Source organism: Haemaphysalis longicornis, unplaced genomic scaffold (genome assembly GCF_048455015.1).
Source record: "Haemaphysalis longicornis isolate Haplotype H1 unplaced genomic scaffold, Haemaphysalis longicornis Haplotype H1 scaffold_2, whole genome shotgun sequence".
Taxonomy (NCBI): Eukaryota; Metazoa; Arthropoda; class Arachnida; order Ixodida; family Ixodidae; genus Haemaphysalis; species Haemaphysalis longicornis.
This window is the reverse complement of record NW_027526295.1, coordinates 29,477,996-29,505,534: the sequence shown is the minus strand read 5'-3', so window position 1 is coordinate 29,505,534 and position 27,539 is coordinate 29,477,996. Positions and strand designations below refer to the sequence as shown.

General features: G+C 47.8%; 1 long non-coding RNA gene and 1 other non-coding gene across 2 annotated transcripts in view; both read left to right on the top strand.

Moving 5' to 3' along the window:
- LOC144168810 (uncharacterized) overlaps positions 1-27,539 on the top strand; it is an 88,751-nt gene that overhangs the window by 24,259 nt on the left and 36,953 nt on the right. The window lies entirely within an intron of this gene.
- Trnar-ccu (transfer RNA arginine (anticodon CCU)) lies at positions 25,468-25,539 on the top strand. The gene has a single exon. It is a non-coding gene; the product is annotated as a tRNA-Arg (tRNA).

Here is a 27,539-nt window from a genome sequence, read left to right as displayed (position 1 = left end):
GTGAGCTAGTTCAAATGCCCGAAGATATATCTCTCTCTGCATCAATACATGTGCGTATATATATATTGTTACGAGATAGATTTATTTACAGTGAGGTCGGACGGTGTAGGACGAGCGCAGATGGTCGAGCGGTCCATGAATAATGATGATGATGATGATGTCCTCAAATTTATTGGCACGTACCCACAAGGGGGGATTGGCCAGGGCTAAATCGGTTAAAAACGTGGGGACTTCAATATACTTATTTCCGGAAAGAGGCTGTAAAAGGAAACTTAGTTGTTAATGAAACCCGAATTACCCATTAATCAGCACCGCTTAGCAATTCAAACGACCTGAGGCAGAAAGAAAATTTTGAATGCAATTATATATATCCCTTCTTGCAAATCCCAGCTTTGATGCGCCAATAGATAATATAAGTGTTATCGATAAAGTCAACCCCAACCTCTCAATCGGCTCCTTCAAAAACAGTTGTCCAGCTGTTGAGAAACGGCGACAGTCGAGGAATAAATGGTCGATTGTTTCGGGGACCTGGCATCGCACACATAGTTCTGTAGGTGAGAGTTCTGATCTGAAAAGATAGAAATTAAGCCTCGGTACCCTGCAGCGCAGCTCGGTGAAGGTCACCTCGCATTGCCGAGAGCCACAAAAATGAACATTCCACCCGTACTTTAAATGTTGGAACTCTTCAAATGATAAGAGTGAATCGGAACGGGTGGCGTCTAAATGCCAATATCGTCTTAGTCTCGCAGATGCAAATAGAGCCAGATTAGGAATTCCGAATTGAATGGGAGCTGGGACGGCGAGATTAGCTAAATGGTCCGCTTGCTCGTTGCCCCTGATGTCCGTATGGCCAGGGACCCAAGACAAGCGTACCTCCTTCACGTGCCTGGGAACAAAAAATAATAGTGTGCGGTACAATGGTGCCAAGCCGGAGTGCAGCCTCGTTCTCTTTTTCTTCCAATCCGCTTGCTCAGATGGTTGACCGTTGAAATGCCATAAACGCATCGGCGAATATACGGCACTTATGGTGTGCGTAACATTTCCCCCGTCGGAAACGAAGCCCCCAGGGCGAGTCAGCTTGTGGAGCGTTCTTCACAACGTTTGAGCCGGGCAACATGGACTACTTGCGTTATTTTGCTCTTTCGGCCAGTCGAAGTCAATCGAGAGACGACGTATGTGACGTCGCTGAGACGTTGTAGTACAACAAATGGACCCACGTAATGAGGTAGAAACTCCTCATACAAGCCGCGCTTACCCAGCGGTGTCCAAAGCCACACTAAATCACCCGGCGTGTATGTTACATCACGTCGACGACTGTGGCAACGATGCTGAGAGCGCTTCTGGGAGGCCAGGATTCGCAGGCAGGCAAGCCGACGTCGTTCTTCGGCAAGGTTGAAAGTCCTAGCTAAGGAAGGGTCGTCATGCTTGAAGAAAGGAAAAATGGTGTCGACACAGCTACCGGGCCGCCGGGCATAAAGGATGAAGAAGGGGCGGTAGCCCGTTGTTTCGTGCTTCCCAGTATTGTACGCGTACGTGATAAATGGGAGCAGATAACATGCCCGCTAACGTGCGGTTGGTATGTTCCGTCAGTCCATTTGTTTGAGGGTGGTACAGCGTAGCATGGCGAAATTGGGCGGAACGAAGGCGAAGCAACTCTTCAACGACATTTGCAGTGAACTGACGTCTACGGTCACTGACTATGATTTGGGTTGGTCCATGGCGTAGAAAAATGTAGCGAAGCAAAAAGAAGGCGATCTCTGTAGTAGTGGCAGACGGTAGAGCAGCCGTGTCAGCATAGCGAGAGAGGTAATCCACGCATACAATGATCCAGCGATGTCCATGTGATGAGCTGGGGAAAGGCCCTAACAAGTCAATCCCAACTTGTTGGAAAGGACGACTTCGCGGGTCAACAGGTTGGAGTCGCGTTGCTGGAGCAGTTGTAGGATTTTTGTACCTCTGGCATTGGGTGCAAGTGGCGACATAGCACTCAATAGTCTTGCGCATGTTCGGCCAGTAAAACCGTTGTTGAGCGCTGTGCAGAGTGCGCGTGAGCCCCATATGGCCCGATGTGGCGTCGTCATGAACAAAACTTAGGACAGCGCTACGGAGGCTTTCTGGCACAACAAGTAGGAGACGTGGTCCGACAGCCAAATAGTTCTAAAGTATTTCGTTGCGCACGCAGAAACGGCTAGAAGGATTAGATTAATCGGCTAAAGCGAAAAGCGAGTCCAAAGTATTTTCGTTGCACTGCTCCCTTTTGAAAACATTCGGCTCAGGGGAAATGTCGAAATGGAGGCGAGATACTGGTCAAAGTTGTCTTCGTCAGAGGCCACTGATTCCAGTGGCAGCCGGGAGAGACAGTCAGCGTCGGCAGTCTTGCGGCCGCTTTTGTATGATACGGTGAAATAATACACCTGCAGACGGACAGCCCAGCGTGCCAGCCGCCCACAAGGATCACGAAAGTTGACGAGCCAGCAGTGTGAATGGTGGTCTGTGACGATGGTAAAACGATGTCCATAGAAATACGAGCGAAATCGCTGTGTGGCAAAAACTACTGCCAGACACTCTTGCTCCTTGACAGTATAATTCCTCTCCGACTTGCTGAGAGTTCGGCTGGCGTAAGCAATAACATGCTCACCATCACTGTGGCGCTGAACAAGCACGGCCCCAACTCCAACCCCACTGGCATCGGTGTGAACTTCAGTAGGCGCCTGGGCATCAAAATGGCGGAGAATCGGTCCGGACGCAGAAGATGTTTGAAGTGACGAAAAGCGGCGGTACAGTCGGTGCTCCATTTGAATGGAACGTTTTTTCGCCGAAGACATGTAAGAGGATGGGCTATGTCAGCAAATCCAGGGATAAAACGACGAAAATAGGAACAAAGTCCCAAGAAGCTGCGAAGTGCCTTCGCAGAGGTGGGTTTTTAATGCAGCTAACTGCCCGTATATTATGTGGATACCGTCTGACGTCATGTTTGTCGACAACGAGGCCTAAGACAAAGAGTTTCCAGCTCTGAGAATTGACATTTTTTTTAGTTCAAGATGAGAGCAGCCTTTTCTAAGCAGTCCAAAACAGTGGCCAACAGCGTGTTGTGTTCACGAAATGTGCGACCAAAAATGACCATATCGTTAAGGTAGCACATGCACACTTACCACTTGAGGCCCCGAAGTACCGTATCCATGAAACGCTCAAACGAGGCAGGGGCGTTACAGAGTCCAAAGGGCATAACAATAAATTCAAATAGTCCATCGGGTGTAATAAACGCAGTTTTTTCTTTATGGTCGAGGTTCATGGGAATTTGCCAGTAGCCTGATCCCAAGTCAACTGAAGAGAAGTACGAAGCCGAATGAAGACAACCTATTGCATCATCTATGCGGGGAAGAGGGTAGACGTCTTTTTTAGTAATTTTGTTGAGGCGCCGATAGTCAACACAGAAACGCCATGACCCGTCTTTCTTTCTGACCAATATCACCGGAGCTGCCCAGGGACTTGAAGACTCTCGAATCACGCCAGTCTGCAACTTGTCTCGTAGTTGTTCATTGATAATCTTGCGCTCGGATGGTGAAACGCGGTACGGCTTTTGTCCTATGGGCCGGGCTTCCCCAGTATGAATTGAATGGTGGGTCCGTGTGGGCGGTATTGACGAGCATCGATGTGTTCGCCCGAAGTCAAATACGCGTGAATATTGTGCAAGCACGGCAACCAACGCACGGCGTTTTTCTGGTTGAAGGGATTCGTCGATCATACTTTGCAATTTGGCAGGATCCACCGGGCAAGGATCAGTGGACGGATCTATGGCTTCGGATAAAACTACTACTGAAGTTGAAACATATTCGATCACTTCGGCAAGTTTCAGCCCGCGTAGAAGTAGAGGGGGTTCGGCCGAAGAGTTGATAGTCCACACAGAGGCTTGTCCCCTGTTTACCGTAACAACCGATCGAGGCACCAATACATTTTTCTTTGCACAGTTTAGGGGAATCGACTCCAGCAAAGCTTCAAATTTATCCAGATCAGTTCCCGTGCAAAAGACTGACACGAATGCGGCTGACCGCTCCGGCATGATGGTGTTGCTCAACACGCTGAGTGTGCGGGTGGTATCGGGACAAGAATCTTCTACAAGGGCAGATGGGTCGGTCCCGTCCACATTAATCTCCCCATTACGACAGTCAACTGTGGCACCACACTCCTTCAAGAAGTCCAGACCTAAAATAACATCGTGAGTTGACCGCGGCAATACTGCAAGATCCGCCCTGAATGTGTGGCCGCCAAACGAAACAGTCGCTGAGCAGATTCCAAGTGGGCATAGGGACTCACCACCAACACCTTGAAATGTTACCATTTTGTCCCAGTGAAACATTACTTTGCGGCCAAGACGGGTTTTAAACGCAGAACTCATTACCGACACTGTTGGGCCCGTATCGATCAAAGCCAGTGTTCGGGTGCCATCGACTAATAATTCCACTGTGTTTTTTGCATTCATACAGGCGAAGGTAGCTCCTAGTTAGGCTGTCCGGTAAGAGGCATTTCACGTGACAGTTGTGCCGCGGCCTCACCTCCATTGGCCGCGCTGGCTAGTTTTCCGGCGGCGGTGACCGACGCCGGGGTGATGGTGAACGCCGCTGTCGTGAAGCGGGTGGGGTTAAGCTGCGGTCAGAAGCCGGTGAATCGCGGCACGGTGGTGCCTCGCAGAACAAAGCTGTTGGCAGGCGAGTGTCGTAGCGGACATTTCGAGCGTTCGGGTGGTTCCATATGGGAGCTTGCTGGTACCGTGGCGCTTGGCGGCAACGGCGGCAGTAGCCAGAAATGTGGCCCTCAAAACCACTGTTGTAGCAGACGGGAAAGTCAAGCTCACGGGGACGGAAGGATCTCTCGTAGACGCCATCAAAACGGCGATCATAAGCCGGGCGCTGAGGACGCTGGTCGTAAGATGGACGTTGAGGGTGCTGAGAGAACTGCTGGACATCGTGACAGTAGCGTGGTGAATCCCAATTGTCGAGCCGCTGCGGGCTTTCATTGCGAGGCGTATAGCTCGGATTACGGAACTGAGCACTCGAAGGCGAGAGGCTATTGGCCTGTACATCTTGCAGCACGTAACTTTCGTGAAGGTGCAAGCCGTCAGTATAGCACCGAGGCTCTTGGTGTCGCAGCAATTCCTCGCGTACGATGCGCCGGGTGGATTCAGCGAAGTCCGGTGGTGGGGTCACATCAACACTTGCCACAGCAGTTACAATAGCCAAGCGACCGAACTTTGGCGTAATACCACGCTTCTTCAATGCCTCGAAGGTGCGACAGTGCTGGACAACGTCTGACGCCGATTCCAACTTTTCACGCCCTATTAAAAAGTTGTAGACGTCTTCAGCGACCCCGTTTATTAAGTGACCCACTTTATCATCCTCAGACATTTGCGGGCCGACGAGTCTGCAGAGCTTTAGCACCTGTTCAATGTAGGTTGTGCATGTCTCGCCTGGGACTTGGGCGCGATGGAGCAATGTCTGTTCAGCCTGCTTCTTCTTTCCGATGGAGTCGCCAAAGCGGTATGAAGTTTCTTCGACGAAACGGTCCCAGGTTCTGAGCTTGCTTTTGTTGTACTCAAACCAGGTCAGGGCAGTCTCATCTAGCGAGAACACGACGTTTGAGAGTTGTGAAGCAGTATCCCAGCGGTTGTACCGGCTCACTCGCCGATAGTGCGTCAGCCATGCCTCAACGTCTTCACCGGCATTCTCAGTGAACATTCGAGGCTCTCGCAGAGGATGCCAGCCAGGCGTGGGGGCCGGCAAAGTGTTCCCACCTTGAGGCATCGTAGGCGACAGCGGTAGCAGACCCGCGACACGTCGGCTGCGGCGGAAATCCTGGAGGTCCGGCGTGGCGTACCCAGAACCTCACCAAACTGTTACGAGATGGATTTATTTACAGTGAGGTCGGACGTGTAGGACGAGCGTAGATGGTCGAGCGGTCCGTGAATGATGGTGCCAAGCCGGAGTGCAACCTCGGTCTCCTCTTCTTCCAATCCGCTTGCTCAGCAGTTGCCGTTGAAATGTCATAAACGCATCGGCGAATATACGGCACGTATAGTGTCGTAACAATATATATAAATATATATATATATATATATATGTGTGTGTGTGTATATATATATCTATATATATATATATATTTATATATATATATATTCAAAAACTTGGGTGCGACCACTTGGAAACCACTAACAAATACTTTATTTCGACAGTTTCGACAAGTGGTATGGCCTGCTTCAGGGAAAATTACAAGTGACTGAATATGCTCTACGATACACACTTCACGAGAGGGGAATTATGCCCTCTACCTCTCTTTCTTGCCAGAAAAGAAACCAAATAAATGAAAGCAAACATGTACAATATTCTCAGCGGCGCATATACACGTCTCTCCCCAGGCGAGCGGCGATACAAAGCAAGTAGAGGGGAAAAGGAAAACAGGAGAAAAAAGGAGTATAAAGAAGGAGGCAATTAGAAATAGAGAAAGAGGGGAGAAAAGGAGAGGCAGAAGAAAGGGGGGTTCTCAGAAGCAGACACTGACGAATACGAAGGTCGAACAGCGGAAAATTGAAAGGTAGAGTGAGGGACCGCTCAGCGGCTCAGAATGACGTGACGTGCCGCATTCCGCGTACTGTAGAAAAAAAAACAAAAACAAAACAAGCGGAAGAAAAACCCTTAGGAGTGAATTATGTTTGAAGAACGTTGTTGCGAATGTAGATAGGCGCCACATGGCCCCCAGCAGCTCACGAATGCCAATACAGGGTCTAAACACACATAGCGAGAGGAGCCGAGGAAACATGAGCACGGAGGCTGCGGCGTCGGGCAAGGTCCGCGCACTCAACATGGTCCGAAGTCGTGTTGTAATCGATAGCCCGAGTCGGCGCGGCGCGCCACGGAGATTTATTGGTGCAGAAGCGCTAGCGGAGCGCCGAAACGTCGCCGGAGGAGTCATTCCCGTGCGGAAACGCACCCCCCTAGCCCCCCCCCCCGTTTTCCCGAAGCTCGTAACCGTGTGGTCGCCAGGCGCGTGTTCTCTATTTGGTTAAAAATGGCAAAACGATAATGAGGAGAAAAGTAGGTCTGAACCGCAGATTTATTGCTAACAGCACTCGTTTGGCTCCCTCGCCGCACGCCACCCGCCTCCTTCCCCCAAAAACAATAAGAAGAATAATAAAAAAAAAGTTCACGTATGGTCTCGTAGGCAGCCCAATCTCCCTGCGCTCTCGTTTATACCCTCAGTAAGCGTCCGAAATTTATGTATAAAGAACGATTCTCTCTGTTCCCGCTCGTCAGTATTGCGGAAGCCGGACTGAATTAACACTACTTGTATTCTTTCGAAGGAGTGATCCGGGAGGCGGAGGTGCCTGGACAGTGGAAGACCGGGAGGTCCCTTTACATGCGACTTGTGATTGTTAAATCTGGTGCGGAAGGGCGTTTCGGTCTCTCCAATGTACTCCTGATTACAAACGAGGCAACGAAGTTTATAGATTACGTTTGAGGGGTCGCAATTTAAATTTTCTTTGATAGCATATTTAAAGATTGACCTGCTGGCTTGGGCAATATTAGTCGTCTCGATGTGGGTGCAGACTTTACAGCGCGGCTTGCCGCATGGTCGGCAGCCTTGAGCTCGCTCAGGTGGCTCTGTTTTAGCGTTGACCAAGAGGTCCCTCAAGTTTTTGCCACGTCGGTACACAACACGAGGGGGCTGCTGGAAAATGGCCGACCACCGGTCGCTCTGTTTGATGATATTGAAATTTCTTCTCAAGATGTCATTTACTTTAGGAATTTTGGAAGAGTAGGCGAGAACCAAATTAGTCTCGGGGTGGTTTTCTTTTCGGCTTTCAGCTAGAATGTCCTCTCTTTCTAAGTTGCGAGCGCGCTCAAATGCATCGTCAACTATTCCTTCTGGGTATTTTTGGCCAATCAGGGAGGTCTTAAGTTCACGTGCATGTTTCTCGAAATCCTCCTGCCCAGAGCATATTCTACGGTACACAGTGTGCCTGTGAATACGGTATGCCTGTTTTACAATGGTGAGGGTGGCTGCTAAAGAAGTGGAGATACTGTTGGCGGTCAGTGGGCTTCCTGTACAATGTTGTTGAAATGTTCCCACTGTCCAGGAGCAGCGTGACATCTAAGAAATTAATGGTTTTGTTTGAGATCTGATGGGTTAGTTTTATTGAAGGATGCAGGGAGTTGATATCTGAAATGAATTCCGTGAGGCTCGCCTCATCGTTGTCCCAAATGAAGACGATGTCATCCAGAAAGCGCTGGTAAATTACGGGTTTAGGGCAGCGTTTTCCAATGAATTCCGTTTCTAATGACGCCATGAAGATATTGGCATATGTTGGTGCCATTTTAGGGCCCATGGCTGTGCCGTTAATTTGAAGGTAGTGTTCACTGTCGAATTCAAAGTGATTGTATTCAAGGACTAGGCGGAGGAGGGTTTCTAATGTGCTAGGGTTGACATCTAAGCAAAAATTAGAGTCCCCGTAAGATGAAATCGCGGCCAGTATGCCATCAGTATGAGGAATGTTTGTATAGCGCGACGTAACGTCCATGGTGGCGAGAAAACTGCCAGGTGGGACAACTAGGTTCGAAACCTCGCGGAGGAAGTGACCCGTATCTTTTATGTATGAGGGGAACGTTGGAGGGATATGCTTAATTAGGTGGTCGATAAAACTGGATATTTTTTCTGTTGCCGTTCCATTGCTCGACACGATAGGGCGGCCAGGATTATTTTCTTTGGGTATTTTGGGAAGAAGGTAGAACCGGCCAGGCTTAGAATTATGAGGTACCATTAATTTATACATTGCGTGGGTAATTTTCCCATCGTCCAGCAAAGACTTGAGTACGTCGATAATTTCGGCTTCAAACTGTATTGTTGGGTCGGCAGCAAGCTTGCGGTAGAATGTCTTATCAGTTAGCTTTCGCTGCCCCTCTTTTAGATAGTCATTTTTGTTCAGAATCACTACAGCCCCTCCCTTATCCGCCGGTTTTATTACGATGCCAGAATCCTCACTGAGGCTCTTGAGTGCTTTGCGTTCGTCTCATCCGAAGTTGCTGCGAACGGGCAACCGTTTTTCGAACGTGGTGATGATATCTTTCTGTACGGCCGAAATGTACATGTCTAAGTGCTTATTTCGTTGCTCACTTGGTGTAAACATTTTGTCTGAAAGTCCGGGAAATAGTTTTTTGCTGCCCGTGGGCTGGTCATGAAAGTATTCTCGTAGGCGCAGGTTTCTAGCAAAGTTGTCGAGGTCCTGATACAGTTCGAATTCATTGATGTTTCCCGAGGACGGAGAGAAATTTAGTCCTTTTGAGTTTGAGTTCAGCTGGAGAGAGCTGTCTGCTTGAGACGTTCACAACGTTACAACACGGCAGGTTGTCTTTTGAGTCGCATATCAGTGCGGGCCCTACGCGGCCATCCACCCCCGAAGCCTCCGCCTGTGCCGCCCCGTTCCCGCAAATGGGAAGTTGATCTCGTTCGTACTTTTTTGATTTTCTTTTCTGCGCCATAACCTGCTTTTTATTTTCGTACCCCTCAAGTTCACATTGTTCTAATTCTGAAAGAACTGATTCCTTACGTTTTGCCAGTTCTGTTGACTTTAGCTCTTGGGCCTTCCGAGTGCTGTGTTCCATAACCAATTTCGTCAGGCTTACGGATGCGTCATTTAAAATTTTTGTCCACTGATTCCTCTCGGTGTCATTAAATGTCGACAATAAAGGTGATAATTTGACTTGGAGACCCTTGGGTGCTTTATTATATTTCACGTAAGAATTTAGGTAGCACGCATGCGAGTCAAACCGTACTCGTTTCTCCACACATTTGCGCAATTCTAGAAAGGACCTGGACCATGTTGCGTTAGAGCGGACCTCACCTGAGCTGCTGTCTTGTCAATTCTGAGCACCAAGCACGCCCGCGCCCGCCGCCTCGACGTAGGAGAGTCGGCCCGACGAGGGCCCCCCAGGCTCATCAGCAGTCGGGCTGGTCCGCACAGGAGGTCGAACAAACTTTCGGCGATCGCCGCCCACAATTTCGTTGTTCAAGTGAACTAAAGAGGTACGAAAATAAAAAGCAGGTTATGGCGGAGAAAAGAAAATCAAAAAAGTACGAAAGAGATCAACTTCCCATTTGCAGGAACGGGGCGGCACAGGCGGAGGCTTCGGGGGAGGACGGCCGCGTAGGGCCCGCACTGATATGCGACTCAAAAGACAACCTGCCATGTTGTAACGTTGTGAACGTCACAAGCAGACAGCTCTCTCCAGCTGAACTCAAACTACTTTCAAAAGGACTAAATTTCTCTCCGTCCTCGGGAAACATCAGTGAATTCGAACTGTATCAGGACCTCGACAACTTTGCTAGAAACCTGCGCCTACGAGAATACTTTCATGACCAGCCCACAGGCAGCAAAAAACTATTTCCCGGACTTTCAGACAAAATGTTTACACCAAGTGAGCAACGGGATAAGCACTTAGACATGTACATTTCGGCCGTACAGAAAGATATCATCACCACGTTCGAAAAACGGTTGCCCGTTCGCAGCAACCTCGGATCAGACGAACGCGAAGCACTCAAGAGCCTCAGTGAGGATTCTGGCATCGTAATAAAACCGGTGGATAAGGGAGGGGCTGTAGTGATTCTGAACAAAAATGACTACCTAAAAGAGGGGCAGCGACAACTAACTGATAAGACATTCTACTCAAAGCTTGCTGCCGACTCAACAATACAGTTTGAAGCCGAAATTATCAACGCACTCAAGTCATTGCTGGACAATGGGAAAATTACCCACGCAATGTATAAATTAATGGTACCTCATAATTCTAAGCCTGGCCGGTTCTACCTTCTTCCCAAAATACACAAAGAAAATAATCCTGGCCGCCCTATCGTGTCGAGCAATGGAACGGCAACAGAAAAAATATCCAGTTTTATCGACCACCTAATTAAGGATATCACTCCAACGTTCCCCTCATACATAAAAGATACGGGTCACTTCCTCCGCGAGGTTTCGAACCTAGTTGTCCCACCTGGCAGTTTTCTCGTCACCATGGAAGTTACGTCGCTCTATACAAACATTCCTCATACTGATGGCATACTGGCCGCGATTTCATCTTACGGGGACTCTAATTTTTGCTTAGATGTCAACCCTAGCACATTAGAAACCCTCCTCACCTAGTCCTTGAATACAATCACTTTGAATTCGACAGTGAACACTACCTTCAAATTAACGGCACAGCCATGGGCCCTAAAATGGCACCAACATATGCCAATATCTTCATGGCGTCATTGGAAACGGAATTCATTGGAAAACGGTGCCCTAAACCCGTAATTTACAAGCGCTTTCTGGATGACATCTTCTTCATTTGGGACAATGATGAGGCCAGCCTCACGGAATTCATTTCAGATATAAACTCCCTGCATCCTTCAATAAAACTAACCCATCAGATCTCAACCAAAACCATTAATTTCTTAGATGTCACGCTGCTCCTGGACAGTGGGAACATTTCAACAACAGTGTTCAGGAAGCCCACTGACCGCCAACAGTATCTCCACTTCTTTAGCAGCCACCCTCACCATTGTAAAACAGGCATACCGTATTCACAGGCACACAGTGTACCGTAGAATATGCTCTGGGCAGGAGGATTTTGAGAAAAATGCACGTGAACTTAAGACCTCCCTGATTGGCCAAAAATACCCAGAAGGAATACTTGACGATGCATTTGAGCGCGCTCGCAACTTAGAAAGAGAGGACATTCTAGCTGAAAGCCGAAAAGAAAACCACCCCGAGACTAATTTGGTTCTCGCCTACTCTTCCAAAATTCCTAAAGTAAATGACATCTTGAGAAGAAATTTCAATATCATCAAACAGAGCGACCGGTTGTCCGCCATTTTCCAGCAGCCCCCTCGTGTTGTGTACCGACGTGGCAAAAACTTGAGGGACCTCTTGGTCAACGCTAAAACAGAGCCACCTGAGCGAGCTCAAGGCTGCCGACCATGCGGCAAGCCGCGCTGTAAAGTCTGCACCCACATCGAGACGACTAATATTGCCCAAGCCAGCAGGTCAACCTTTAAATATGCTATCAAAGAAAATTTAAATTGCGACCCCTCAAACGTAATCTATAAACTTCGTTGCCTCGTTTGTAATCAGGAGTACATTGGACAGACCGAAACGCCTTTCCGCACCAGATTTAACAATCACAAGTCGCATGTAAAGGGACCTCCCGGTCTTCCACTGTCCAGGCACCTCCGCCTCCCGGATCACTCCTGCGAAAGAATACAAGTAGTGTTAATTCAGTCCGGCTTCCGCAATACTTACGAGCGGGAACAGAGAGAATCGTTCTTTATACATAAATTTCGGACGCTTACTGAGGGTATAAACGAGAGCGCAGGGAGATTGGGCTGCCTACGAGACCATACGTGAACTTTTTTTTTTATTATTCTTATTATTATTTTTTGGGGGGAGGGGGCGGGGGGCGTGCGGCGAGGGAGCCAAACGAGTGCTGTTAGCAATAAATCTGCGGTTCAGACCTACTTTTCTCCTCATTATCGTTTTGCCATTTTTAACCAAATAGAGAACACACGCCTGGCGACCACACGGTTACGAGCTTCGGGAAAAGGGGGGGGGGGGGCGCTAGCGGGGTGCATTTTCGCACGGGAATGACTCCTCCGGCGACGTTTCGGCGCTCCGCTAGCGCTTCTGCACCAATAAATCTCTGTGGCGCGCCGCGCCGACTCGGGCTATCGATTACAACACGACTTCGGACCATGTTGAGTGCGCGGACCTTGCCCGACGCCGCAGCCTCCGTACTCATGTTTCCTCCGCTCCTCTCGCTATGTGTGTTTAGACCTTGTATTGGCATTCGTGAGCTGCTGGGGGCCATGTGGCGCCTATCTACATTCGCAACAACGTTCTTCAAACATAATTCACTCCTAGGGGTTTTTCTTCCGTTTGTTTTTTTTTTGTTTTTTTTCTACAGAACGCGGAATGCGGCACGTCACGTCATTCTGAGCCGCTGAGCGGTCCCTCACTCTACCTTTCATGTTTCCGCTGTTCGACCTTCGTATTCGTCAGTGTCTGCTTCTGAGAACCCCCCTTTCTTCTGCCTCTCCTTTTCTCCCCTCTCTCTATTTCTAATTGCCTCCTTCTTTATACTCCTTTTTTCTCCTGTTTTCCTTTTCCCCTCTCCTTGCTTTGTATCGCCACTCGCCTGGGGAGAGACGTGTATATGTGCCGCTGAGATTATTGTACATGTTTGCTTTCATTTATTTGGTTTCTTTTCTGGCAAGAAAGAGAGGTAGAGGGCAAAACGCCCCTCTGTCGTGAAGTGTGTATCGTAGAGCATATTCAGTCACTTGTAATTTTCCCTGAAGCAGACCAGACCACTGGTCGAAACTGTCGAAATAAAGTATTTGTTAGTGTTTTCCAAGTGGTCGCACCCAAGTTTTTGAATATTTAAACAGTAGCCAAGAATTCCTTCTCTGCTATATATACTCATGGCTACTGCTCGCACCACGATGGAGAACCTGACCTGGAAGTATCCTTAAACGAACATCAACTCCGTCGTCATCGGCGACTCACAGATGAAGCATTTCTTCACGAACTTTGACCCCCTCCGGCACGGGACCCCGGCCTTCATTTGCCAGTTGGACGCCACTGTCAGTGATATTCTGCCCCTCCTGGACTTCGTCCCACGAACAGCGAGTGTGTTTGTCCTCCACGTCGGAGCGAATGACATCCGAAAAAACACAGATCGGCAACAAGCACATTCGACCACTACCAGGAAATGCTGGAGCTTGTTCATCGGGAGCTCCCGGACATTGCGGACATATTCGTCACCCTGCTCCTTCCCCAGACCCCGAACCGCCGTCGCGGATGCGCCAACAGAAGAGCGGTGGAGCGGTACATCCGGGAAGCCTGCCACTTCAACTCGCTGTTGCGGGCGCACTGCCGCCGGTCCCGTAACGTCCGCTACATCGACCACGGCATGGAGTGGCTGCCGTCGGGACGGGTGTTCGCTGCGGACGGACTCCACCCTAGTTTCGAGGGGGTCGCTGTGATGACAAGCCACCTGCAGCAAGTCCTCCTGCGAAACTCTGCTCGCTCCGCACATGCATAGATGAACCACGCGTCGTCCGTTTCTACAACCCACCCGAACCTCAACAGTAATTCGGACTTCCCCGTGTTCTCACAGAGGGAAGAGGCAAGGAGCGACTTGAAGAACGACTTGAACAACGAAATTGTGGGCGGCGCTCGCCGAAAGTTTGTTCGACCTCCTGCGCGGACCAGCCCGACTGCTGATGAGCCTGGGAGGCCCTCGTCGGGCCGACTCTCCTACGTCGAGGCGGCGGGCGCGGGCGTGCTTGGTGCTCAGAATTGACAAGACAGCAGCTCAGGTGAGGTCCGCTCTAACGCAACATGGTCCAGGTCCTTTCTAGAATTGCGCAAATGTGTGGAGAAACGAGTACGGTTTGACTCGCATGCGTGATACCTAAATTCTTTCGTGAAATATAATAAAGCACCCAAGGGTCTCCAAGTCAAATTATCACCATCAATGTCGACACTTAATGACACCGAGAGGAATCAGTGGACAAAAATTTTAAATGACGCATCCGTAAGCCTGACGAAATTGGTTATGGAACACAGTACTCGGAAGGCCCAAGAGCTAAAGTCAACAGAACTGGCAAAACGTAAGGAATCAGTTCTTCCAGAATTAGAACAATGTGAACTAGAGAGGTACGAAAATAAAAAGCAGGTTATGGCGGAGAAAAAAAATCAAAAAAGTACGAACGAGATCAACTTCCCATTTGCGGGAACGGGGCGGCACAGGCGGAGGCTTCGGGGGTGGACGGCCGCGTAGGGCCCGCACTGATATGCGACTCAAAAGACAACCTGCCGTGTTGTAACGTTGTGAACGTCTCAAGCAGACAGCTCTCTCCAGCTGAACTCAAACTCAAAAGGACTAAATTTCTCTCCGTCCTCGGGTAACATCAATGAATTCGAACTGTATCAGGACCTCGACAACTTTGCTAGAAACCTGCGCCTACGAGAATACTTTCATGACCAGCCCACGGGCAGCAAAAAACTATTTCCTGGACTTTCAGACAAAATGTTTACACCAAGTGAGCAACAGGATAAGCACTTAGACATGTACATTTCGGCCGTACAGAAAGATATCATCACCACGTTCGAAAAACGGTTGCCCGTTCGCAGCAACCTCGGATCAGACGAACGCGAAGCACTCAAGAGCAGTGGCGGTCCCAAGGGGGGGGCGAAGGGGGCGATCGCCCCCCCCAAAGAGGTCCTCAGCTTCTTATTTTTATTTTTTTTTTTTCGAAGCATTCCACTTTCGCGAGGTTAAATCCCACTTGTGCGAGGTCGCAAACGTGTTGCGACCGTCAGAAATACGGGCTCGAGTCAGCCGTTGCACCGCCTACGGGGAGTCAAAAACCACTGTGTCGCAAAGTGATTTGTGCGCAAGCGGGTTACACCACATACGCGCACACGCCGGCATTGTTGTCACCTCCTCCACAGAACTGGCGCAAGGAGAAAAGCAGTTCTTATTCGCCCCCCCCCCCCCCAAAAAAAAATCAAATCGCCCCCCCCCCCCAAAAAAAAAAAAATTCGCCCCCCCTAGAACCAATCTCTGGGACCGCTACTGCTCAAGAGCCTCAGTGAGGATTCTGGCATCGTAATAAAACCGGCGGATAAGGGAGGGGCTGTAGTGATTCTGAACAAAAATGACTACCTAAAAGAGGGGCAGCGACAGCTAACTGATAAGAAATTCTACCCAAAGCTTGCTGCCGACCCAACTATACAGTTTGAAGCCGAAATTATCGACGCACTCAAGTCATTGCTGGACGATGGGAAAATTACCCACGCAATGTATAAATAATGGTACCTCATAATTCTAAGCTTGGCCGGTTCTACCTTCTTCCCAAAATACACAAAGAAAATAATCATGGCCGCCCTATCGTGTCGAGCAATGGAACGGCAACAGAAAAAATATCCAGTTTTATCGACCACCTAATTAAGGATATCCCTCCAACGTTCCCCTCATACATAAAAGATACGGGTCACTTCCTCCGCGAGGTTTCGAACCTAGTTGTCCCACCTGGCAGTTTTCTCGTCACCATGGACGTTACGTCGCGCTATACAAACATTCCTCATACTGATGGCATACTGGCCGCGATTTCATGTTACGGGGACTCTAATTTTTGCTTAGATCTCAACCCTAGCACATTAGAAACCCTCCTCCGCCTAGTCCTTGAATACAATCACTTTGAATTCGACAGTGAACACTACCTTCAAATTAACGGCACAGCCATGGGCCCTAAAATGGCACCAACATATGCCAATATCTTCATGGCGTCATTGGAAACGGAATTCATTGGAAAACGCTGCCCTAAACCCGTAATTTACAAGCGCTTTCTGGATGACATCGTCTTCATTTGGTACAACGATGAGGCGAGCCTCACGGAATTCATTTCAGATGTCAACTCCCTGCATCCTTTAATAAAACTAACCCATCAGATCTCAACCAAAACCATTAATTTCTTAGATGTCACGCTGCTCCTGGACAGTGGGAACATTTCAACAACATTGTACAGGAAGCCCACTGACCGCCAACAGTATCTCCACTTCTTTAGCAGCCACCCTCACCATTGTAAAACAGGCATACCGTATTCACAGGCGCACAGTGTACCGTAGAATATGTTCTGGGCAGGAGGATTTCGAGAAAAATGCACGTGAACTTAAGACCTCCCCGATTGGCCAAAAATACCCAGAAGGAATAGTTGACGATGCATTTGAGCGCGCTCGCAACTTAGAAAGAGAGGACATTTTAGCTGAAAGCCGAAAAGAAAACCACCCCGAGACTAATTTGGTTCTCGCCTACTCTTCCAAAATTCATAAAGTAAATGACATCTTGACAAGAAATTTCAATATCATCAAACAGAGCGACCGGTTGTCGGCCATTTTCCAGCAGCCCCCTCGTGTTGTGTACCGACGTGGCAAAAACTTGAGGCACCTCTTGGTCAACGCTAAAACAGAGCCACCTGAGCGAGCTCAAGGCTGCCGACCATGCGGCAAGCCGCGCTGTAAAGTCTGCACCCACATCGAGACGACTAATATTGCCCAAGCCAGCAGGTCAACCTTTAAATATGCTATCAAAGAAAATTTAAATGGCGACCCCTCAAACGTAATCTATAAACTTCGTTGCCTCGTTTGTAATCAGGAGTACATTGGACAGACCGAAACGCCCTTCCGCACCAGATTTAACAATCACAAGTCGCATGTAAAGGGACCTCCCGGTCTTCCACTGTCCAGGCACCTCCGCCTCCCGGATCACTCCTGCGAAAGAATACAAGTAGTGTTAATTCAGTCCGGCTTCCGCAATGCTTACGAGCGGGAACAGAGAGAATCGTTCTTTATACATAAATTTCGGACGCTTACTGAGGGTATAAACGAGAGCGCAGGGAGATTGGGCTGCCTACGAGACCATACGTGAACTTTTTTTTTATTATTCTTATTATTATTTTTTGGGGGGAGGGGGCGGGGGGCGTGCGGCGAGGGAGCCAAACGAGTGCTGTTAGCAATAAATCTGCGGTTCAGACCTACTTTTCTCCTCATTATCGTTTTGCCATTTTTAACCAAATAGAGAACACGCGCCTGGCGACCACACGGTTACGAGCTTCGGGAAAAGGGGGGGGGGGCGCTAGGGGGGTGCGTTTCCTCACGGAAATGACTCCTCCGGCGACGTTTCGGCGCTCCGCTAGCGCTTCTGCACCAATAAATCTCCGTGGCGCGCCGCGCCGACTCGGGCTATCGATTACAACACGACTTCGGACCATGTTGAGTGCGCGGACCTTGCCCGACGCCGCAGACTCCGTACTCATGTTTCCTCCGCTCCTCTCGCTATGTGTGTTTAGACCCTGTATTGGCATTCGTGAGCTGCTGGGGGCCATGTGGCGCCTATCTACATTCGCAACAACGTTCTTCAAACATAATTCACTCCTAGGGGTTTTTCTTCCGTTTGTTTTGTTTTTGTTTTTTTTCTACAGTACGCGGAATGCGGCACGTCACGTCATTCTGAGCCGCTGAGCGGTCCCTCACTCTACCTTTCAAGTTTCCGCTGTTCGACCTTCGTATTCGTCAGTGTCTGCTTCTGAGGACCCCCCTTTCTTCTGCCTCTCCTTTTCTCCCCTCTTTCTTTATTTCTAATTGCCTCCTTCTTTATACTCCTTTTTTCTCCTGTTTTCCTTTTCCCCTCTCCTTGCTTTGTATCGCCACTCGCCTGGGGAGAGACGTGTATATGTGCCGCTGAGATTATTGTACATGTTTGCTTTCATTTATTTGGTTTCTTTTCTGGCAAGAAAGAGAGGTAGAGGGCAAAATTCCCCTCTCTCGTGAAGTGTGTATCGTAGAGCATATTCAGTCAATTGTAATTTTCCCTGAAGCAGACCAGACAACTGGTCGAAACTGTCGAAATGAGGTATTTGTTAGTGTTTTCCAAGTTGTCGCACACAAGGTTTTGAATATTTAAACAGTAGCCAAGAATTCCTTCTCTGCTATATATATATATATATATATATATATATATATATATATATATATATATATATATATATATATATATATATATATATATATATATATATATATATATATATATATATATATATATATATATATAATATATATATATATATATATATATATATAATATATATATATATATATATATATATATATATATATATATATATATATATATTGGAACGAGGGTAATGAAAAAATGCATTAGACGCTACATGCCACCCAGACATCGGGGTATGTGCCTCACCGGCATAGCCCATATAGGATTACGCCAAATCCCCACACAGGGATTTGTTCCAAACAGGTGTCAGGGAAGACGATGAACCCCAGGACGTGCATGCGCCCGAAACGCGCTTGGTGATCGCAATGCTCAGACCTGCGTTATCCATCGGCTTCTCTCCTGCAATTCAACAACCTCAACCGGCTACCGGCGTGTCGGCTGCCTTCTTGACAAGTGGTGGAGTTTAGGAGTTTTGATCCCGCCCTGGAACTTCCTTCCCGCACGCTACCACCCCCAATGTCCAGAGAAACCAGTCAGCCTGTGATCTGCCGCGGCTCCATGCGCGAGCGGGACCCGGCCAAGTTCAGCGGTACAGGCGACAGCGACGCGGAGGACTGCCTTGCTTCCTTCGAACGCGTGAGTGCGTATAAGTGAGACGACAATGCCAAGCTTAGCAACGTTGCCTTCTCTCTAACGAAAGTCGCGGAAACATGGTACAGCAATAATGAATCCGATCTCCGGCCGTGGTCTGATTTATGTTGTGAAATAATTAGAATTTGAATATATCTATATATATATACACATATATATATATATATATATATATATATATATATATATATATATATATATATATATATATATATATATATATATATTAAGTAAATGAGGGGCTCCTTGAGGAAATACAGAAACATAGGTCGGCAGTCTACAACTCCAAAGGAGGCATAGGGGTGTGGTTAGGCTTTATTTTTTTACTATGGTTAATGAAGTTAGGATTCTTTTTTACATATAAGGAAGAAAGAAAGAAAGAAAAACACGCGCCCAGAGTGGAAACCGAACCCACGCCTTTCGATTAGATCTCGAATGCCTTACCAATTCGGCTATCTGGGCGACTGTGTTGTGCTTCACTTTCTGGGGTATTTATATTTACTACAACTGTATCTGACGCTTGAGGGTGGTAGCCACCGCCACTCAGACTACACGGGGAGAAGGGGACCTTCTTTTTCAACCCCCGGCGCGTGACGCGAACGTCTACAGCCTGTCATGAGCGGTTAACTGGCGGGAAACCCTTTATGCTACCTTGGCATCAAGGCTGCCAGAACCGAGGCCCTCACTAAGCTTTCGCACGATAGTAGGGTTTGGAAATGAGGGGCTCGTTAGGAAATACAGAAAGAAAAGCCGGAAGTCTACAACGCCAAAATAGGCATAGGGGAATGGTTAGACTTTTTTTTTACTGTTATTGACGTTACATATATTTTTATTATTATTAATTACGTGAGAAAGAAAGAAAAACACGCGCCCAGAGTGGGGACCGAACCCACGCCTTTCGATTAGATCTCGAATGCCTTACCAATTCGGCTATCTGGGCGACTATGTTCTGCTTCACTTTCTGGGGTATTTATATTTACTACAACTGTATCTGACGCTTGAGGGTGGTAGCCAGCGCAACTAAGACTACACAGGAGAAGGGGACCTTTTTTTCAACCCCAGGGGCGTGACGCGAACGTCTACAGCCTGTCATGAGCGGTTAACTGGCGGGAAACCCTTTATGCTACCTTGGCATCAAGGCTGCCAGAACCGAGGCCCTCACTAAGCTTTCGCACGATAATAGGGTTTGGAAATCAGGGGCTCGTTAGGAAATACAGAAAGCAAAGCCGGCAGTCTACAACGCCAAAGAAGGCATAGGGGAATGGTTAGACTTTTTTTTTACCGTTATTGAAGTTACATATATTTTTATTATTATTAATTACGTGAGAAAGAAAGAAAAACACGCGCCCAGAGTGGTGACCGAACCCACGCCTTTCGATTAGATCTCGAATGCCTTACCAATTCGGCTATCTGGGCGACTGTGTTCTGCTTCACTTTCTGGGGTATTTATATTTACTACAACTGTATCTGACGCTTGAGGGTGGTGGCCAGCGCCACTCAGACTACCCGGGGAGAAGGGGACCTTCTTTTTCAACCCCTGGGGGTGACGCGAACGTCTACAGCCTGTCATGAGCGGTTAACTGGCGGGAAACCCTTTATGCTACCTTGGCATCAAGGCTGCCAGAACCGAGGCCCTCACTAAGCTTTCGCACGATAATAGGGTTTGGAAATGAGGGGCTCGTTAGGAAATACAGAAATAAAAGCCGGCAGTCTACAACGCCAAAGAAGCCATAGGGGAATGGTTAGACTTTTTTTTACCGTTATTGACGTTACAAATATTTTTATTATTATTAATTACGTGAGAAAGAAAGAAAAACACGCGCCCAGAGTGGGGACCGAACCCACGCCTTTCGATTAGATCTCGAATGCCTTACCAATTCGGCTATCTGGGCGACTGTGTTCTGCTTCACTTTCTGGGGTATTTATATTTACTACAACTGTATCTGACGCTTGAGAGTGGTAGCCAGCGCCACTCAGACTACACAGGAGAAGGGGACCTTCTTTTTCAACCCCCGGGGCGTGACGCGAACGTCTACAGCCTGTCATGAGCGGTTAACTGGCGGGAAACCCTTTATGCTACTTTGGCATCAAGGCTGCCAGAACCGAGGCCCTCACTAAGCTTTCGCACGATAATAGGGTTTGGAAATGAGGGGCTCATTAGGAAATACAGAAAGAAAAGCCGGCAGTCTACAATTCCAAAGAAGCCATAGGGGAATGGTTAGACTTTTTTTTTACCGTTATTGACGTTACATATATTTTTATTATTATTAATTACGTGAGAAAGAAAGAAAAACACGCGCCAAGAGTGGGGACCGAACCCACGCCTTTCGATTAGATCTCGAATGCCTTACTAATTCGGCTATCTGGGCGACTGTGTTCTGCTTTACTTTCTGGGGTATTTATATTTACTACAACTGTATCTGACGCTTGAGGGTGGTAGCCAGCGCCACTCAGACTGCACGGGGAGAAGGGGACCTTCTTTTTCAACCCCGGGGGTGACGCGAACGTCTACAGCCTCTCATGAGCGGTTAACTGGCGGGAAACCCTTTATGCTACCATGGCATCAAGGCTGCCAGAACCGAGGCCCTCACTAAGCTTTCGCACGATAATAGGGTTTGGAAATCAGGGGCTCGTTAGGAAATACAGAAAGAAAAGCCGGCAGTCTACAACGCCAAAGAAGGCATAGGGGAATGGTTAGACTTTTTTTTTTACCGTTATTGACGTTACATATATTTTTATTATTATTAATTACGTGAGAAAGAAAGAAAAACACGCGCCCAGAGTGAGGACCGAACCCACGCCTTTCGATTAGATCTCGAATGCCTTACCAATTCGGCTATCTGGGCGACTGTGTTCTGCTTCACTTTCTGGGGTATTTATATTTACTACAACTGTATCTGACGCTTGAGGGTGGTAGCCAGCGCCACTCAGTCTACACAGGAGAAGGGGACCTTCTTTTTCAACCCCCGGGGCGTGACGCGAACGTCTACAGCCTGTCATGAGCGGTTAACTGGCGGGAAACCCTTTATGCTACCTTGGCATCAAGGCTGCCAGAACCGAGGCCCTCACTAAGCTTTCGCACGATAATTGGGTTTGGAAATGAGGGGCTCGTTAGGAAATACAGAAAGAAAATCCGGCAGTCTACAACGCCAAAGAAGCCATAGGGGAATGGTTAGACTTTTTTTTTACCATTATTGACGTTACATATATTTTTATTATTATTAATTACGTGAGAAAGAAAGAAAAACACGCGCCCAGAGTGGAAACCGAACCCACGCCTTTCGATTAGATCTCGAATGCCTTACCAATTCGGCTATCTGGGCGACTGTGTTGTGCTTCACTTTCTGGGGTATTTATATTTACTACAACTGTATCTTACGCTTGAGGGTGGTAGCCACCGCCACTCAGACTACACGGGGAGAAGGGGACCTTCTTTTTCAACCCCCGGCGCGTGACGCGAACGTCTACAGCCTGTCATGAGCGGTTAACTGGCGGGAAACCCTTTATGCTACCTTGGCATCAAGGCTGCCAGAACCGAGGCCCTCACTAAGCTTTCGCACGATAGTAGGGTTTGGAAATGAGGGGCTCGTTAGGAAATACAGAAAGAAAAGCCGGAAGTCTACAACGCCAAAATAGGCATAGGGGAATGGTTAGACTTTTTTTTTACTGTTATTGACGTTACATATATTTTTATTATTATTAATTACGTGAGAAAGAAAGAAAAACACGCGCCCAGAGTGGGGACCGAACCCACGCCTTTCGATTAGATCTCGAATGCCTTACCAATTCGGCTATCTGGGCGACTGTGTTCTGCTTCACTTTCTGGGGTATTTATATTTACTACAACAGTATCTGACGCTTGAGGGTGGTAGCCAGCGCCACTCAGACTGCACGGGGAGAAGGGGACCTTCTTTTTCAACCCCGGGGGTGACGCGAACGTCTACAGCCTCTCATGAGCGGTTAACTGGCGGGAAACCCTTTATGCTACAATGGCATCAAGGCTGCCAGAACCGAGGCCCTCACTAAGCTTTCGCACGATAATAGGGTTTGGAAATGAGGGGCTCGTTAGGAAATACAGAAAGAAAAGCCGGCAGTCTACAACGCCAAAAAAGGCATAGGGGAATGGTTAGACTTTTTTTTTACCGTTATTGACGTTACATAAATTTTTATTATTATTAATTACGTGAGAAAGAAAGAAAAACACGCGCCCAGAGTGGGGACTGAACCCACGCCTTTCGATTAGATCTCGAATGCCTTACCAATTCGGCTATCTGGGCGACTGTGTTCTGCTTCACTTTCTGGGGTATTTATATTTACTACAACTGTAGCTGACGCTTGAGGGTGGTAGCCAGCGCCACTCAGACTACACGGGGAGAAGGGGACCTTCTTTTTCAACCCCCGGCGCGTGACGCGAACGTCTACAGCCTGTCATGAGCGGTTAACCCGCGGGAAACCCTTTATGCTACCTTGGCATCAAGGCTGCCAGAACCGAGGCCCTCACTATGCTTTCGCACGAGAGTAGGGTTTGGAAATGAGGGGCTCGTTAGGAAATACAGAAAGAAAAGCCGGCAGTCTACAACGCCAAAGAAGGCATAGGGGAATGGTTAGACTTTTTTTTACCGTTATTGACGTTACATATATTTTTATTATTATCAATTACGTGAGAAAGAAAGAAAAACACGCGCCCAGAGTGGGGACCGAACCCACGCCTTTCGATTAGATCTCGAATGCCTTACCAATTCGGCTATCTGGGCGACTGTGTTCTGCTTCACTTTCTGGCGTATTTATATTTACTACAACTGTATCTGACGCTTGAGGGTAGTAGCCAGCACCACTCAGACTACACGGGGAGAAGGGGACATTCTTTTTCAATAGCCGGGGCGTGACGCGAACGTCTACAGCCTGTCATGAGCGGTAAACTGGCGGGAAACCCTTTATGCTACCTTGGCTACAAGGCTGCCAGAACCGAGGCCCTCACTAAGCTTTCGCACGATAATACGGTTTGGAAATGAGGGGCTCGTTAGGAAATACAGAAAGAAAAGCCGGCAGTCTACAACGCCAAAGAAGGCATAGGGGAATGGTTAGACTTTTTTTTTACCGTTATTGACGTTATATATATTTTTATTATTATTAATTACGTGAGAAAGAAAGAAAAACACGCGCCCAGAGTGGGGACCGAACCCACGCCTTTCGATTAGATCTCGAATGCCTTACCAATTCGGCTATCTGGGCGACTGTGTTCTGCTTCACTTTCTGGGGTATTTATATTTACTACAACTGTATCTGACGCTTGAGGGTGGTAGCCAGCGCCACTCAGACTACACAGGAGAAGGGGACCTTCTTTTTCAACCCCCGGGGCGTGACGCGAACGTCTACAGCCTGTCATGAGCGGTAAACTGGCGGGAAACCCTTTATGCTACCTTGGCTACAAGGCTGCCAGAACCGAGGCCCTCACTAAGCTTTCGCACGATAATACGGTTTGGAAATGAGGGGCTCGTTAGGAAATACAGAAAGAAAAGCCGGCAGTCTACAACGCCAAAGAAGGCATAGGGGAATGGTTAGACTTTTTTTTTACCGTTATTGACGTTATATATATTTTTATTATTATTAATTACGTGAGAAAGAAAGAAAAACACGCGCCCAGAGTGGGGACCGAACCCACGCCTTTCGATTAGATCTCGAATGCCTTACCAATTCGGCTATCTGGGCGACTGTGTTCTGCTTCACTTTCTGGGGTATTTATATTTACTACAACTGTATCTGACGCTTGAGGGTGGTAGCCAGCGCCACTCAGACTACACAGGAGAAGGGGACCTTCTTTTTCAACCCCCGGGGCGTGACGCGAACGTCTACAGCCTGTCATGAGCGGTTAACTGGCGGGAAACCCTTTATGCTACCTTGGCATCAAGGCTGCCAGAACCGAGGCCCTCACTAAGCTTTCGCACGATAGTAGGGTTTGGAAATGAGGGGCTCGTTAGGAAATACAGAAAGAAAAGCCGGCAGTCTACAACGCCAAAGAAGGCATAGGGGAATGGTTAGACTTTTTTTTTACCGTTATTGACGTTACATATATTTTTATTATTATTAATTACGTGAGAAAGAAAGAAAAACACGCGCCCAGAGTGGGGACCGAACCCACGCCTTTCGATTAGATCTCGAATGCCTTACCAATTCGGCTATCTGGGCGACTGTGTTCTGCTTCACTTTTGTCGCCCAGATAGCCGAATTGGTAAGGCATTCGAGACCTAATCGAAAGGCGTGGGTTCGGTCCCCACTCTGGGCGCGTGTTTTTCTTTCTTTCTCACGTAATTAATAATAATAAAAATATATGTAACGTCAATAACGGTAAAAAAAAAGTCTAACCATCTCCTATGCCTTCTTTGGCGTTGTAGACTGCCGGCTTTTCTTTCTGTATTTCCTAAAGAGCCCCTCATTTCCAAACCCTATTATCGTGCGAAAGCTTAGTGAGGGCCTTGGTTCTGGCAGCCTTGATGCCAAGGTAGCATAAAGGGTTTCCCGCCAGTTAACCGCTCATGACAGGCTGTAGACGTTCGCGTCACGCCCCGGGGGTTGAAAAAGAAGGTCCCCTTCTCCCCGTGTCGTCTCAGTGGCGCTGGCTACCACCCTCAAGCGTCAGATACAGTTGTAGTAAATATAAATACCCCAGAAAGTGAAGCAGAACACAGTCGCCCAGATAGCCGAATTGGTAAGGCATTCGAGATCTAATCGAAAGGCGTGGGTTCGGTCCCCACTCTGGGCGCGTGTTTTTCTTTCTTTCTCACGTAATTAATAATAATAAAAATATATGTAACGTCAATAACAGTAAAAAAAAAGTCTAACCATTCCCGTATGCCTTCTTTGGCGTTGTAGACGGCCGGCTTTTCTTTCGGTATTTCTTAACGAGCCCCTCATTTCCAAACCCTATTATCGTGCGAAAGCTTAGTGAGGGCCTCGGTTCTGGCAGCCTTGATGCCAAGGTAGCATAAAGGGTTTCCCGCCAGTTAACCGCTCATGACAGGCTGTAGACGTTAGCGTCACGCCCCGGGGGTTGAAAAAGAAGGTCCCCTTCTCCCCGTGTAGTCTGAGTGGCGCTGGCGACCACCCTCAAGCGTCAGATACAGTTGTAGTATATATAAATACCCCAGAAAGTGAAGCAGAACACAGTTGCCCAGATAGCCGAATTGGTAAGGAAAATTCGAGATCTAATCGAAAGGCGTGGGTTCGGTCCCCACTCTGGGCGCGTGTTTTTTTTTCTTTCTCACGTAATTAATAATAATAATAATATATCGTCAATAACGGTAAAAAAAAAGTCTAACCATTCCCTATGCCTCCTTTGGCGTTGTAGACTGCCGGCTTTTCTTTCTGTATTTCCTAACGAGCCCCTCATCTCCAAACCCTATTATCGTGCGAAACCTTAGTGAGGGCCTCGGTTCTGGCAGCCTTGATGCCAACGTAGCATAAAGGGTTTCCCGCCAGTTAACCGCTCATGACAGGCTGTAGACGTTCGCGTCACGCCCCGGGGGCTGAAAAAGAAGGTCCCCTTCTCCCCGTGTAGTCTGAGTGGCGCTGGCTACCACCCTCAAGCGTCAGATACAGTTGTAGTAAATATAAATACCCCAGAAAGTGAAGCAGAACACAGTCGCCCAGATAGCCGAATTGGTAAGGCATTCGAGATCTAATCGAAAGGCGTGGGTTCGGTCCCCACTCTGGGCGCGTGTTTTTCTTTCTTTCTCACGTAATTAATAATAATAAAAATATATGTAACGTCAATAACGGTAAAAAAAAAGTCTAACCATTCCCCTATGCCTTCTTTGACGTTGTAGACTGCTGGCTTTTCTTTCTGTATTTCCTAACGACCCCCTCATTTCCAAACCCTACATATATATATATATATATATATATATATATATATATATATATATATATATATATATATATATATATATATATATATATATATATATATATATATATATATATATATATATACAGTCGAACACGGATATATCGAACACGGCTATATCGAATTATTGTCTATATCGAACTCATAAATTATCCCCTTGAAAATTCTGTGTAAAAGTATACGAATTCGTACGTTTATATCGAACCGTATTTTTCCCGACATTGCGTATATCGAACGCCGCGCGACCTGGAAGATACTCTTCGGCGGTCGCTGCACCCCCAATTGAGGTTGAGGAGAATGTGGAGGAATGCGCGGGCTTGGTGAAGACTGGCTCGCGGAACTAATCGCCCCTACCGGAACGAATTTGCACTTGCCCAGTC